Genomic DNA, 14,137 nt, shown 5'->3' with positions numbered 1-14,137 from the left:
CGGAGCCGGAGCCGCTGGTTGGCGCTGGCGATCCCGGCACGCGGGGTAATGGGGTTCAGGCAGCGGGGTCCTGGGGCTGAGGAAAGGGTCGAGGTGGACCTGGAGGCCATGGAGTTGCTTTCCCAGGCGCTGCCTCAGGTTCTTCTTTGGAGAAAGTGGGGTCCTCGAAGCATAGGGTGGGGAGCTTCCCAGTAAAGACCGAGACGGGCTGCGCCACCCGTGTGCCGGGAACAGTGCGTGGCCAGGGTGGGCCTGACTCGGACTCTTGGGCCGACGAGAGGTGGGTAAGTGCCTGGGCTCCCACGCTGGGCGCCTGCAACAAACCGGTTCCGAGGCCAGGGGCGGAGCAGGGCAGGGTGAGGAGCCGCCCCACTGCAGGTTGTCCCCGCCGGCCTGACCCAGGCGACCGGCACGTTCCTCTCCTCTCAGCTGAAAAGCTTTGCTAGCTCTGTCTAGGCATCAAGTAAGGTTAAACACAGATTTTGCCCCGAAGGGCATTAATTAGGGACCAATTTACAATTAAAGTGTGAAGGCTAATTTTAAGCTAAGTAAAACACTGACTTTCTAAGAAGTGTCGCTTTTATATTGAACCCTTCCACAACCACAAATAACCCAGAGCTTGCCATGTTCTAGGCACCGAGCAAGGCGCTTGAAGAACGTATCCTTGTTATTGCTGTTTTACAGAAGAAGAGACTAAGGCTGCAGACTGTAAGTAGCTTGTCCAAGGTCACACAGTTCATTGGTGGGCAGAGTCCAGGTTCCTACTTTTTCTTTTTTTTAAAAAAAGTATTTATTATTATCATCATCATCATTTTTGTAGAGATAGGGCCTCACTGTGTTGCCCAGGCTGATCTCGAACTCCCGGGCTCAAGCGATCCTCCTGCCTCAGCCTGCCAAAGTGCTGGGATTACAGGTGTGAGTGACCTTGCCCAGCACTCAACTTTTTCAAAGATGGGAAGGACAGTGACTCTAATACTGTTGTCCTTCTGTATGGGGGCAGGAGAGGAAGCTTGTTTTCAGGACCCCTCAAATACCAAAATCTGAAGATGCTCTCAAATCCTTTATATAAAGTGGTGTAGTATTTACATATAACCTATACACATCCTCTCGTATACTTTAAATAATTGTTCTACTGTATTTTTGTATCTATATTTGTGTGTGTGTATGTGTTGTTTGGGGGTTTTTTGTGTGTTTATTTTCTGAGACAGAGTCTCGCTTGTCACTCAGGCTGGAGTGCTGTGGTGAGATCTCGGCTCACGGCAACCTCCGCCTCCTGGGTTCAAGCGATTCTCCCACCTCAGCCTCCTGAGCAGCTGGGACCACAGGCACGAGCCACCACATCCAGCTTATTTTTTATTGTTTTTTCCAAATACTTTTTTTTTTTGAGACACAGTCTCATTCTGTCACCCAGTGACATGATCACAGTGCACTGCAACCTCCACCTCCCAGGTTCAAGCAATTCTTCATGCTTCAGCCTCCTGTGTAACTGGGATTACAGGTACCCACTAACACACCTGGCTAATTTTTGTGATTTCAGTAGAGACGGGGTTTTGCCATGTTGGCCAGGCTGGTCTTGAACTCCTGACCTCAAGTGATCTGCCCACCTTGGCCTCCCAAAGTGCTGTGATTACAGGCATGAGCCACTGCGCCCAGCCTGTTTTTTTCCAAATTTTTTTTTTATCAGCAGTTGGTTGAATCCATAGCTGCAGAACCCACAGATACAGAGGACTGACCCTAAATCAACAAATATTTATTGGGCACTTACTATGGGTTAAGCAATATACTAAGAATTTGGGATAGACAACCAGCCGATGGTGACATTGAGTGGCTGGATGTAGAGTCTTGCCTCTGCTTTCTCCCAAAGTCCCAGTGAAATGACAGTTACAGGAATTTTTTTGAGGGGGTGGAGGTGGGCATTAAACTGTTGGGATAAAGAATGGGAAAGGAGACCAGGCACTATGGCTCATGCCTGTAATCCTAGCACTTTGGGAGGCTGAGGTGGGAGTTCACTTGAGATCAAGAGTTCAAAACCAGCCTGACATGTTGAAACCTTGTCTCTACTAAAAATACAAAAAAAAAAAAAAAAAATTAGCCGTGCATGGTGGCGAGCGCCTGTAATCCCAGCTACTCGGGAGGTTGAGGCAGGAGAATTGCTTGAATCCGGGAGGCGGAGGTTGCAGTGAGCTGAGATCACCCCACTGTACTCCAGCCTGGGCCACAAAAAAAAAAAAAAAAAAAAATAGAATGGGAAAGGAGACAATGGCAACAAAATGTTGGAAGCTGGGAAGCAAATGGGCAAGTGTAACTTAGCAGATCCAAGAAAGCCAAACCCTAAACTGGCAGCGGAAAGGCTGAAATATTATGCAGCGCAGGTTATATCACAGAACAAAAGACTCAGGAATGGGCAGCATCAAGTAAGTGTAGAGTTAGGGGGTGAAGGCAAGCGTAATAAACAAGAAGATCAAGTGAAAGTCTTTTAAAGAAGCAAGTGGATCCCTAGATCCCTTTTCACACCCATCCCCCAAGGCTGGAGCTTTGTTCTCTGGAGAGGGTGAAACAGAAGGCCTCTTAGTTAGAGATCACTAGGCACAGTTCAGGGAAGGAATAGTGTACTAAAAACAGGTGGAATAAGTGAAAGTTTGCTTGCTGAATGAGACCCCCCAGACATCCTTCCCTAGATCATGGTAGCCAAGACCTCACATTCTCTCTGGAAAACATGATTAGCACAAGAAGAAAGACCTAAAGATCCTGACAATCGAAGTACCCCAAAGTGGAGCCCAGCCAGATCACCCAACACTGAATCCCACAGCTGAGACTTCTCACCTACAGGCACAGAGCTTCCAATGAGCTTTTGGGGACCCTACTTTGAAATATAAATGACAACTAATAGTCACCAAACATTTGAGGAAAGCCTATAACATAACAGAGGTCAAAACCAAGAAACATATGTCATTAAATGTTTACAATGGTATATATATATGTGTGTGTGTATATCTACCATTTTATACACATGTATATATCAGTATTCTCAGGTAAACTGAGAAGATACTCTAACCATAAAAAGTTTAGAATAAGGCTGGACATGGTAGCCCATGCCTGTAATCCCAGCACTTTAGGAAGCCGAGGCGTGTGGATCATTTACAGTCAGGAGTTGGAGACCAGCCTGGCCAACATGATGAAACTCTGTCTCTACTGAAAAAAAAAAAAAAAAAAAAAAATTAGCCCAGAGTGGTGGTGCATGTCTGTAGTCCCAGCTACTCAGGAGGCTGAAGCAGGAGAATCACTTAAGCCCAGGAGGCAGAGGTGGCAGTGAGCCAAGATCGCACCGCTGCACTCCAGCCTGGGTGACAGAGCAAGACTCTGTCTCAAAAAAAGTTTAGAATAAGGCTGAGTGCAGTGGCTCACGCCTGTAATCCCAGCGTTTTGGGAGGGTGAGATGGGCAGATGGCTTGAGCCCAGGAGTTCGAGACCAGCCTGAGCAACACAGCAAGACCCCATCTCTACAAAATTAAAAAAAAAAAAAAAAAGTTTAGAATAAGATGTTACCAAAAAGGAATATTCAGAGGAAAAAAAACCTCTTAGACAAGCACATGAAAATATGCTCAATGTTATTAGTTGAAGGAAATTAGGGAAATGCAAATCAAAACCACTTCATAACTACTAGGATGGCTATAAGAAGAACAACAGGAAATTACAAGTGTTGGTGAGGATGTGGAGAAACTGGAACCCTTATACATTGCTGGTAAGAATGTAAATGGTGTAACTGCTGGGTTCAAAGTTTGGCAGTTCTTCAAACAGTTACATAGAATTACTATATGACCCAGTAATTCCTCTCCTGCATATATACCCAAAAGAACTGATAATAGGTGGCCGGGCATAGTGGTTCATGCCTGTTATCCCAGCACTTTGGGAGGTCAAGACAGGTAGATTGCTTAAGTCCAGGAATTCAAGACCAGCCTGGGCAATATGGCAAGACCCCATCTCTACAAAAAATACAAAAAACTAGCCGGGTGTGGTGGCACATGCCTGTAGTTCCAGCTGCTTGGGAGGCTCAGGTGGGAGGATTGCTTGAACCTGGGAGAGGAAGGTTGCAGTGAGCTGAGATTGTACCGCTGCACTCCAGCCTGGGCGACAGAGTGATACCCTTTCTCAAAAATAAAAAAGAAAGAAAATAAAATAAAGAAAAAAATTAATAATAGGTGCTGAAACAAAAACTTGTACAAAACATGCAAGGCTCCATGATGCATGTCTGTAGTCCTAGCTACTCAGAAGCCTGAGGCAGGAAGAACACTTGAGCCCAGGAATTCAAGGCTGTAGTTTGCTATGATTGCACCTGTGCGTACTACAAACTCCAGCCTGGCAACACAGCAAGACACCATCTAAACAAACAAAACCTTATTTTTATGCTCTTATTTAAAAAGAAACACAAAAAAAAACCTTCTTCATGAATGTTCATAGCAGCACTATTCACAGTAGCCGAAAAGCAGGCACAAGCCAAGTGTCCTCCATTACCCCATGAAACAGGAGTTCGAGACCAGCCTGGCCAACATGGTGAAAACCCATCTCTACTAAAAATACAAAAATTAGCTGGGCATGGTGGCATGCGCCTGTAATCCCAGCTACTCGGGAGGCTGAGGCAGGAGAAGTGCTTGAACCCGGGAGGCAGAGGTTGCAGTAAGCCAAGATCATGCCACGGCACTGCAGCCTAGGTAACAGAGTAAGACTCTGTCTCCAGAAAAAAAAGAAAGAATGTTTGAGGGCCAGGTGCGTTACTCATGCCTGTAATCTCAGCACTTTAGGAGGCCAACATGGGTGGATCACCTGAGTCAGGAGTTTGAGACCGGCCTGGCCAATGTGGCCAAACCCCATCTCTACTAAAAATACAAAAATTAGCTGGGCGTGGCAGTATGCGCCTGTATCCCAGCTACTCAGGAGGCTGAGACAGGAGAATTGCTTGAACCTGGGAGACAGAGGTTGCAGTGAGCTGAGATCGTGCTAGCCTGGGTGACAGAGCGAGACTCCATCCCAACAAGAAAAAAGTGTTTGAGGCCCAGTGTGGTGCCTCACGCCTGTAATCCCAACATTTTGGGAGAAGCCAAGAAGGTGGGTGAATCACTTGAACTCAGGAGTTAGAACAGCCTGGGCAACATGGTGAGACCCTGTCTCTACAAAAAAATGAGTCATGTATAGTGGCACACCCCTGTCGTCCCAGCTACTTGGGAGGCTGAGGTAGGAGAATCACCTGAGCTCCAGAAGTCAAGACTGCAGTGAGCCATGATCATACCACTGCACTTCAACCTGGCCAACACAGTGAGACCCTGCCTCAAAAAAAAAAAAAAGATTTTTAAAAAAACAAACTTGGCATTTGGTAGGATGGATAGTCCCTGCCAGCGGGGACACAGCAACAGAGCAATATTCTGTCTCAAAAAATAAATAAAAATTTTTAAAAATAAAGGTGTCAGTATAAGTCTTCATGTCTGAAGGATTAGACTCAAAGATGTAAAAATAAAAACCCATTGTTTTGTGTTTGAAAGAAGCTGATGTCCCTGTCCCTCTCCTTGGTGGCAGGGCCCTGACCAGACTCCTTCAGCAATGTTCCCACATGCCTGGAGGGAGGGGCCAGAGCCTGGGCGAGTTCCAGGGAGGAGTGGTTCAGGGGCGAGAGTTAACTGCTGCTTCTGAAGGAACTCGTCCCTTCAGCCGGAAAAATGCTCTCTGAGTCTCTAAAAATAGTGCTTGTTGGGATTTTCCAGTTTGACATTCCTTTGGTTACAATGACCAAAGACAATCCAAGCCAGTCCACCCTGGGCCCCTAACCAGAGCCTCTGGGGAATCCCAGCTTCTGCGGGACCCCAGTTTGTGGTTCCTGCTGCTTCCAAAATGTAATGATTTGGGGAGGATTCACCTGCTCAGCAGCCGCCTCGCTTCTCCCTGGCTGCCCTCCACCTTCTCTCTCCATGGCAGAGGAAGGGGCATGGGTTTCTGGGGAAGAAGGCTGAGTGTGTGGCCACAAGGAAATATGGGACCTGCCTTCACTTACCCTCCAGGACTGGTGTCCATGCTGGGCCTGGCTCAACTAGCCATGTGAACCCCAGGGAGATGCTGAGGTAACGAGGAGGCAACAGACACCTCGTCAGGCATTTGCGGCTGCCCTACCCTCCGGGGCCAGGCACTGGGCCATATCCTGGGCCTTCACGGCTCTCATAGAAGAACTGCGGTGGGAGGGAGTTATAAACCAAAAGTATCTGAGACAAGTCTCAATCAATTCAGAAGTTTATTTTGCCAAGGTTGAGGATCCACCCAGGAGACAGGTCTGTGCCTTTCTCTGAAGATGATTTTGAGGACTTCATTATTTAATAATTTTTTGAGACACTCTCACTGTCGCCGAGGCTGGAGGGCAATGGTGCCACCTCGGCTTACTGTAACCTCTGCCTCCTGGGTTCAAGTGATTCTGCTGCCTCAGCCTCTCGAGTAGCTGGGATTACAGGCGCCTGCCACTGGCCAACAAGGTGAAACCCCATCTCTACTAAAAATACAAAAATTAGCCAGGTGTGGTGGTGTGCACCTTTAATCCCAGCCACTCCGGAGGCTGAGGCAGGAGAATCGCTTGAACCTGGAAGGTAGAGATTGCAGTGAGCCAAGATGCAGATCGCGCCACTGAACTCCAGCCTGGGCGACAGAGTGAGACTCCGTCTCAAAAACAAACAAACAAACAAACAAACAAAAAACCCGGGGTTCAGAAAGAGGTGAGTGGTCTGGGTTCTTTCACAAATATGGGCAGGGTCTAGAAGGTATGTGAAGGGCAGGGGCAGGGACAGAGGGACAGGAAGGTTGGGAACTGATTATGAAGATGCCTACAGTCCAGAGAGTCATGAGAGCTGCATTTTGCTCCTTAAGCAGGCGACTGACATGATCAGATTTGGACAAAACAAAAAGCACTGATGAATAATTCAAAGCCTTATCTCCTGATGTCAAATGGGTAGTAGAGACACTGTTGCTGTGAATAATGTATAGAGCCCTTTTAAGGGGAAAAAGGTCTCAGGGACCCCAAGAGAACATCTGCGGGCATCCAGGGCTCCCCAGACCCTTTTGGGGAAACCCTGGAGCAGCCAGAATTGCCCCAAGAGTTCAAGCAGCCAGATTCACGAGCCCCTGAGCAAAGCCTCGAAGGTCGGACTGGCCTCAGTGAACTATCAGAGTGGGCAGGAAAGCACAATGGGAGGACACAGCAAGGACAGAGGCCAGGAGGCTGGGAGGCTGGGGGAGGAGAAGTGAAAGGGTGGCTGGAAAAACACTTTTATTTTATTTTTATTTTTTAATTTTTGAGATGGAGTCCCACTCTATTGCCCTGGAGTGGCGCGATCTTGGCTCACTGCAACCTCAGCCTCCCTGGTTCAAGTGATTCTCCTGCCCAGCCTCTCGAGTAGCTAGGATTACAGTTGCCCGCCACCATGCTTGGCTAATTTTTGTATTTTTAGTAGAGATGGGGTTTCGCCATGTTGGCCAGGCTGGTCTCGAACTCCTGACCTCAAGTGATCTGTCTGCCTTGGCCTCCCAAAGTGCTGGGATTACAGGCGTGAGCCACTGCACTCAGCCAGGAACACACTTCGTAAAGTAGTGAGGTTGGAGAGGTGTTAGGGGCCACTGTGAAAGGCCTGAATATCATACCACTTTGACTCTTAGCATGCACACACGGGCCGGTTAATTAATTAAATGTATTTATTTGAAAACAATCTCAAAATTACAAAAACAAACAAAAATGGTAAGTACAGTATAAAGAATGCTTTTCCCTGAATCATTTGAGAGTACATTACCAACCGAACACCCCATCACCCTCAAATACTTTAGAGTATTTTCTACCAAGGACATTCTCTGCTTTTACCAGAATATGCATCAAAATCAGGAAATTAATCTTTTTTATTTATTTTATTAGAGACCGAGTCTTGCTGTCGCCCGGGCTGGAGTGCAGTGGCGTGATCTCAGCTCACTGCAACCTCTGTCTCCTGAATTCAAGCAATTCTCATGCCTCAGCCTCCCGGGTAGCTGGGACTACTGGCGCGCAGCTCCATGCCCAACTAATTTTTGTATTTTTAGTAGAGACAAGGTTTCACCATGTTGGCCAGCCTCATCTCAAACTCCTGATCTCAACTGATCCGCCTGCCTTGGCCTCCCAAAGTGGGATTACAGGCATGAGCCACCACACCTGGCCAGGAAATTATTCTTGATACATTCCCACCATCTAACCCTCACATTCCAATCAAGTTTTGCCAAATGTCCTTATAATGTCTCTGTAGCAAAATGAAGCCATTAAGGATCATGTGTTGCTCTTCTTGTTGTCATGTTGCCAGTTTCCTTCAGACTAGAACAGTTCCTCAGACCCTCCTTGTCTTTTATGACCTTAACACCTTCAAAGATGTAATGCACCAAGTTATTTTGTACCATGTCCCTCAATCTGGGTTTGTCTGATGTTTCTTTGTGATTAGATCCTGGTTATACATTTTTGGCAGAAATCCCCCAGCAGTGACATTGTGTTCTCTGCGCAGCCTATCAGGAGGCATGCGACTGCTATGCATCCCATTATTAATGATGTTCACTTCCATCAGGTGATTGAGCTTGTGGCCGCCAGGTTTCTCCACTGTAACACGCTGTTTCCCCCTTGTAATGAATAAATCTGACACTTTGTGCATCAAAATAAATACTGATAGTAATGGGTTATAACCCATTGAATAAATCATGTAAATTTGAAGTTTTGATGAGGAATGGAATGCTGTTTCACACTGAACTTTCAATTTACTAATTTATTTATATAGCCTCATGACTTCCTATTTTATTCAATAAGTTATAATCCATTATGATCATTTTTTTTCCTTTTTTTGATGTTCAAATTGTCCCTGGCCAGTGGCCTTCTCTCAGTCTCTCTCTAAGAGACAGGGTCTTGGCCAGGCGTAGTGGCTCACATCTGTAATCCTAACACTTTGGGAGGCCAAGGTGAGCGAATCACTTGAGGTCAGGAGTTCGAAACCAGTCTGGCCAACATGGTGAAACCCTGTCTCTACTAAAAATAAATTTAAAAAAAATTAGCCAGACATGGTGGCAGGTGCGTGTAATCCCAGCTACTCAGGAGGCTGAGGCAAGAGAATCACTTGAACCCAGGAGGCGGAGGTTGCAGTGAGCTGATATTGCACTACTGCACTCCAGCCTGGGCAACAGAGTGAGACTCTGTCTCAAAAATAAATAAATAATAATAATTGGCCAGGCGCAGTGGCTCATGCCTGTAATCCCAGTACATTGGGAGGCCGAGGTGGGCAGATCACCTGAGGTCAGGAGTTCGAGACCAGCCTGGCTAACACCGTGAAACTCCATCTACTAAAAACACAAAACTACAAAAATTAGCTGGGTGTGGTGGCAGCCACCTGTAATCCCAGCTACTTGGGAAGGTGAGCCAGGAGAATCACTTGAACCTGGGAGGCAAAGGTTGTAGTGAGCCAAGATCACACCATTGCACTCCAGCCTGGGTGACAAGAGCAAAACGCCATCTCAAAAATAAAATAAAATAAATAACACCCACATAATGAAACCCCATCTCTACTAAAAATACAAAAAATTAGCTGGGTGTGGTGGTGGCGGGTGCCTGTAATCCTAGCTACTCAGGAGGCTGAAGCAGGAGAATCACTTGAACCTGGGATGCGGAGGTTGTAGCAAGCCGAGATGTGTCACTGCACACCAGCTGGGGTGACAGTGGGAGACTCCGTCTCAAAAAAAATAAATTAAATTAAAATTGAAAAAAGAGACACATCTTGCTGTTGCCCAGGTTGGAGTGCAGTGGCTACTCAAAGGCACCATCATAGCTCACTGCAGCCTCAAAACTCCTGGTCTCAAGAAATCCTCCCACGTCAGCCTCCTGAGTATCCGAGTTGACAGGCATGCACTACCATGCCCAGCTCCTTTCTTTAAATTTTTTTTCATGCCTTTATGCGTACAGCTCCTGTCTTTTGACACGTATCTATGGTTCTTTGAGCCCTTTCTTACTTTCTGGCACAGATGTTCCAGGCTCATCTTACACTTTTCCTGTCTCAGCCCTGGAATCAGCCATTTCCCCAAGAAACCCCAGGTTTTTTATTATCATCATTTGTTTTCCTTGCTTCCTCATCCTCTGCCTCTCAGCCCCTATTATTTATTTATTTTGAGACGGAGTCTCGCTCTGTCGCCCAGGCTGGAGTGCAGTGGCGTGATCTTGGTTTACAACCTCCGCCTCCCGGGTTCAAGGGATTCTCCCGCCTCAGCCTCCCAAGTAGCTGGGACTACAGGGTGTGCCACTACACCTGGCTACTTTTTGCATTTTTAGTAGAGACCGGGTTTCGCCATGCTGGCCAGGCTGGTTTCGAACCCCTGACCTTGTGATCTACCCATCTCGGCCTCCCAAAGTGCTGGGATTACAGGTGTGAGCCACCACACCCGGCCCCATTTATTTTTAAGACAGAGTCTTGCATTGTGGCCCAGGCTGGAGTATAGTGGCGCGATCTCAGCTCACTGCAACCTCCACCTCCCAGGTTTAAGCGATTCTCCTGCCTCAATTTCCTGAGCATCTAGGATTATAGGTGCACACCACCACACCCAGCTAATTTTTGTATTTTTGGTAGAGACAGGGTTTCACGATGTTGGCCAGGCTGGTCTTGAACTCCCAACCTCAGGTGCTCGACCTGCCTTGGCCTACCAAAGTGTTGGGGTTACAGGTGTGAGCTACCGCGCCCAGCTTATTTATTGATTTACTTATTGAGATGGAGTCTCGCATCGCTTCTTGGCCTTTTGGCTAAGATCAAGTGAGATGGAGTCTCGCTCTGTTGCCCAGGCTGGAGTGCAGTGGCACAATCTTGGCTCACTGCAACCTCTACCTTCTGGGGTTTAAGCAGTTCTCCTGCCTCAGCCTCCCAAGAAGCTGAGACTACAGGTGTGCGCCACCCTGCTGGCTAATTTTTGTATTTTTAGTAGAGACAGGGTTTCGCCATATTGGCCAGGCTGGTCTCAAACTTCTGGCTTCAAGTGATCTGCCCACCTCGGCCTCCTGAAGTGCTTGGATCACAGACATAAGCCATCACACCTGGCCCCCGATTTATTTTATGAGAGAATGGTATTTAGAAACCAAGATCATGGCATAAGGTATGCTCATTGCTATTGGGCTGTTGCTGCTCCCAGGCCCTGTCAGGGCAAAAAGCTAAGGGATACATGTGTGCAAACACATACACATATGTGCACACCTCTACATCTACAGGGTCTCACTCCGTCACCCAGGCTGGAGTGCAGTGACCCAGTCATGGCTCACCACAGCCTTGGCTTCCCAGGCTCCAGCAATACCCCAGCCTCAGCCTCAAGACTAGCTGGGATTACAGGTGCATGCCACCACACCTGGATTATTTTTACATTTTTTGTAGAGATGGGGTTTCACTATGTTGTCCAGGTTGGTCTTGAACTCCCAGGCTCAAGCAATGCGCCCACCCTGGCCTCCCAAAATGCTGGGCTTTGCAAGCGTGAGCCACTGAACCTGGCCTTTTGAAAATTTGTATGCATGAGTGTATTGAAGACCACGGGCTGGGCATGGTGGCTCACACCTGTAATCCTAACACTTTGGGAGGCCAAGGAGGCAGGATTGCGTGAGCCTGGGAGTTCAAGACCAGTCTGAACAACATGGCAAAAACCCATCTCTACAAAAAGACACAAAAATTAGCTGGGTGTGGTGGTGCACACCTGTAGTCCTGGCTACTCAGAAGGTTGAGGCAGAAGGACTGCCTGAGCCTGGGAGGCAGAGGTTGTTGTGAGCTGTGATCATGCCACTACACTCCAGCCTGGACAACAGAGTGAGACCCTGCCTCAAAAAAAAAAAAAAAAAAAAGACACCCAAACCATGCGTTCACACTGATGCCTCCAACTCCAAGATAACGCCATATACATTTAACTTATTTGACCAATGCCTGTATGCAGCCCCTCTTCCATCACCTCCATCCGTGCACAGATGCCCTCCTTACCACATGACCCTGCCCTAGGCCACCCCACTCAGACACCCCATGCCTGCTCTACTCTTTGTAGACACCCTCTCCTCTCCACTAGGGGAGGCTACCCATGGGTTTGCTCTCACTCAGTCAGTCTCTGACTCTCTGCACCCCTGCCCCATTCCCAAATAAGTATACCCTCTCCACCCTGCTTGGGTTAATACTCTATGCCAGGCCATTCATCCATTCCTACTCATGGGGACGGACACTCTCCACCCTGCTCAGGTTCCAAACCCTCCTTTGGGTCTCCACAATTCCCCACTCCACCCCCAGGCAGACACCTGCCATGCTCTGCCCACCTAAAGGCTTGAGGGCTTAATTGTTGGGGGAGAAGAGGTTGACAAAGATTTTGGTTTTTATTTTGAGCAGAGAAAAGCTGACTGTGGCATTCAAGACATCAGCTAACTTGTCTGTTGTTCCCAGAATACCAACCCGGTAGGGGGAGGGCCTACCTTGTTCACCTCCCGTCACTTGCATTTTGAGTGTCACCAACCCATGCCCACAGGTCCCTGGAAGATGGCTATGGTTACTGAGCAGAAGCAGGGAGGAGGCACCAAGAGGCCACATACCTCAAACATGTGTTTGGATGCCCACACATGCAGATGGCAGAAAGCTGCCTTGCCCAAGAAATCAGGCAGTTGCCAGGTGATGGAATTTATGGTGTGCTGAAAGCTTGTCTGCCCTAAAATAGCTCTCTTGCTCAGTCTCAACTAGCAATTTATTTCTTCAGATTTAAGACCTGGTGTTTAGCACTGCCTGGGCTACCAGCTGACTAGCTAGGGAAAGGTATGCAGACTGGGTAGAGGAAGGCCGCAAGACAGCAGCAATACTTCATTTCTTATTCCCAACTCTGTTCCTGACTTTGTGTAACCTTGGCAAATAATTTCTAAGGCCTTTTATTTTCTTTTTTTTTGAGATGGAGTTTTTGCTCTTTTCACCCAGGCTGGAGTGCAATGGTGCAGTCTCGGCTCACTGCAACCTCTGCCTCCCGGGTTCAAGTGATTCTCCTGCCTCAGCCTCCCGAGGAGCTGGGATAACAGGCGCCTGCCACCACACCCAGCTAATTTTTGTATTTTTAGTAGACAGAATTTCACCACATTGGCCAGGCTAGTCTTGAATTCCTGACCTCAGGTGATCCACCTGCCTTGGCCTCCCAAAGTGCTGGGATTACAGGCATGAGCCACTGTGCCCGGGCTTTTCCTTTTTTTTTTTTTTTTTGAGTCAAGGTCTCACTGTCACCCAGGCTGGAGTGCAGTGGCTCACTGCAGCCTTGGCCTGGGCTCAAGCAATTCTCAGCACCTCAGCCTCCAGGGTAGCTGGGACCACAGGCATGTGCCACCATGCCTGACTCATTATTTATTTATATTTTTTTGTAGAGATAGAGTCTTACTGTGCTGCCCAGGCTGGTCTCAAACTCCTGGGCCCAAGTCATCCTCCAGCCTCAGCCTCTCAAAGTGCTGGTATTATAGGCATAAGCAACATGCCTGGTCTCTAAAGCCTTTTCAAGAACTGAGGCCTGTCACACAATTTATTCAGGGCTGGTTCTGTTTGGGGACACTGTCTGCAAGCCAGGCACTGTGCTAGGCACACATCCAGCATCCCTATGAGGGAGGTGAGAATCTGCTCACTGGATGCTGAGATTCACAGAGGTTAGCTGACTTCTCCATGACTACACAACTGTGAAGTTCTGGGGCCACGACTCAAACCCAAGTCGACCTGAAACAAGTTCCCAGCTGAGACAGCCCAGGTGTTGGGCCTGGGGCTATAGGTTACAGGTTTTCTTTTATGTCAGAGCAGTTCTGATTCGGCTCAATGCCAGAAATATTTACGGTTCCAAGTGTAAGGAGAGCCATCTGGCAGAGTGGCCGGTTTGAAGCTGTTCTTGGTGATGATTCCCATGAGGACTCAGCACCAGCAGCAGGCGATGTTTGCTGAACTCCCCTTTGTGACTAGGACTGTACTATCTATCCATGGGCATCAGGGAGAAACCCGCTCCTAGGGAGCAAAAACTCACAGCATTGTCCTAGTTATCACAAATTCACCAATTCACCAATTCACAAGTGCTTATTTCCTCAGGGGCAGGGATTGTGAGG

This window comes from Mandrillus leucophaeus, unplaced genomic scaffold (genome assembly GCF_000951045.1).
Source record: "Mandrillus leucophaeus isolate KB7577 unplaced genomic scaffold, Mleu.le_1.0 Scaffold319, whole genome shotgun sequence".
In the NCBI taxonomy this organism is placed as follows: domain Eukaryota; kingdom Metazoa; phylum Chordata; class Mammalia; order Primates; family Cercopithecidae; genus Mandrillus; species Mandrillus leucophaeus.
This window is presented reverse-complemented; position numbering follows the sequence as displayed.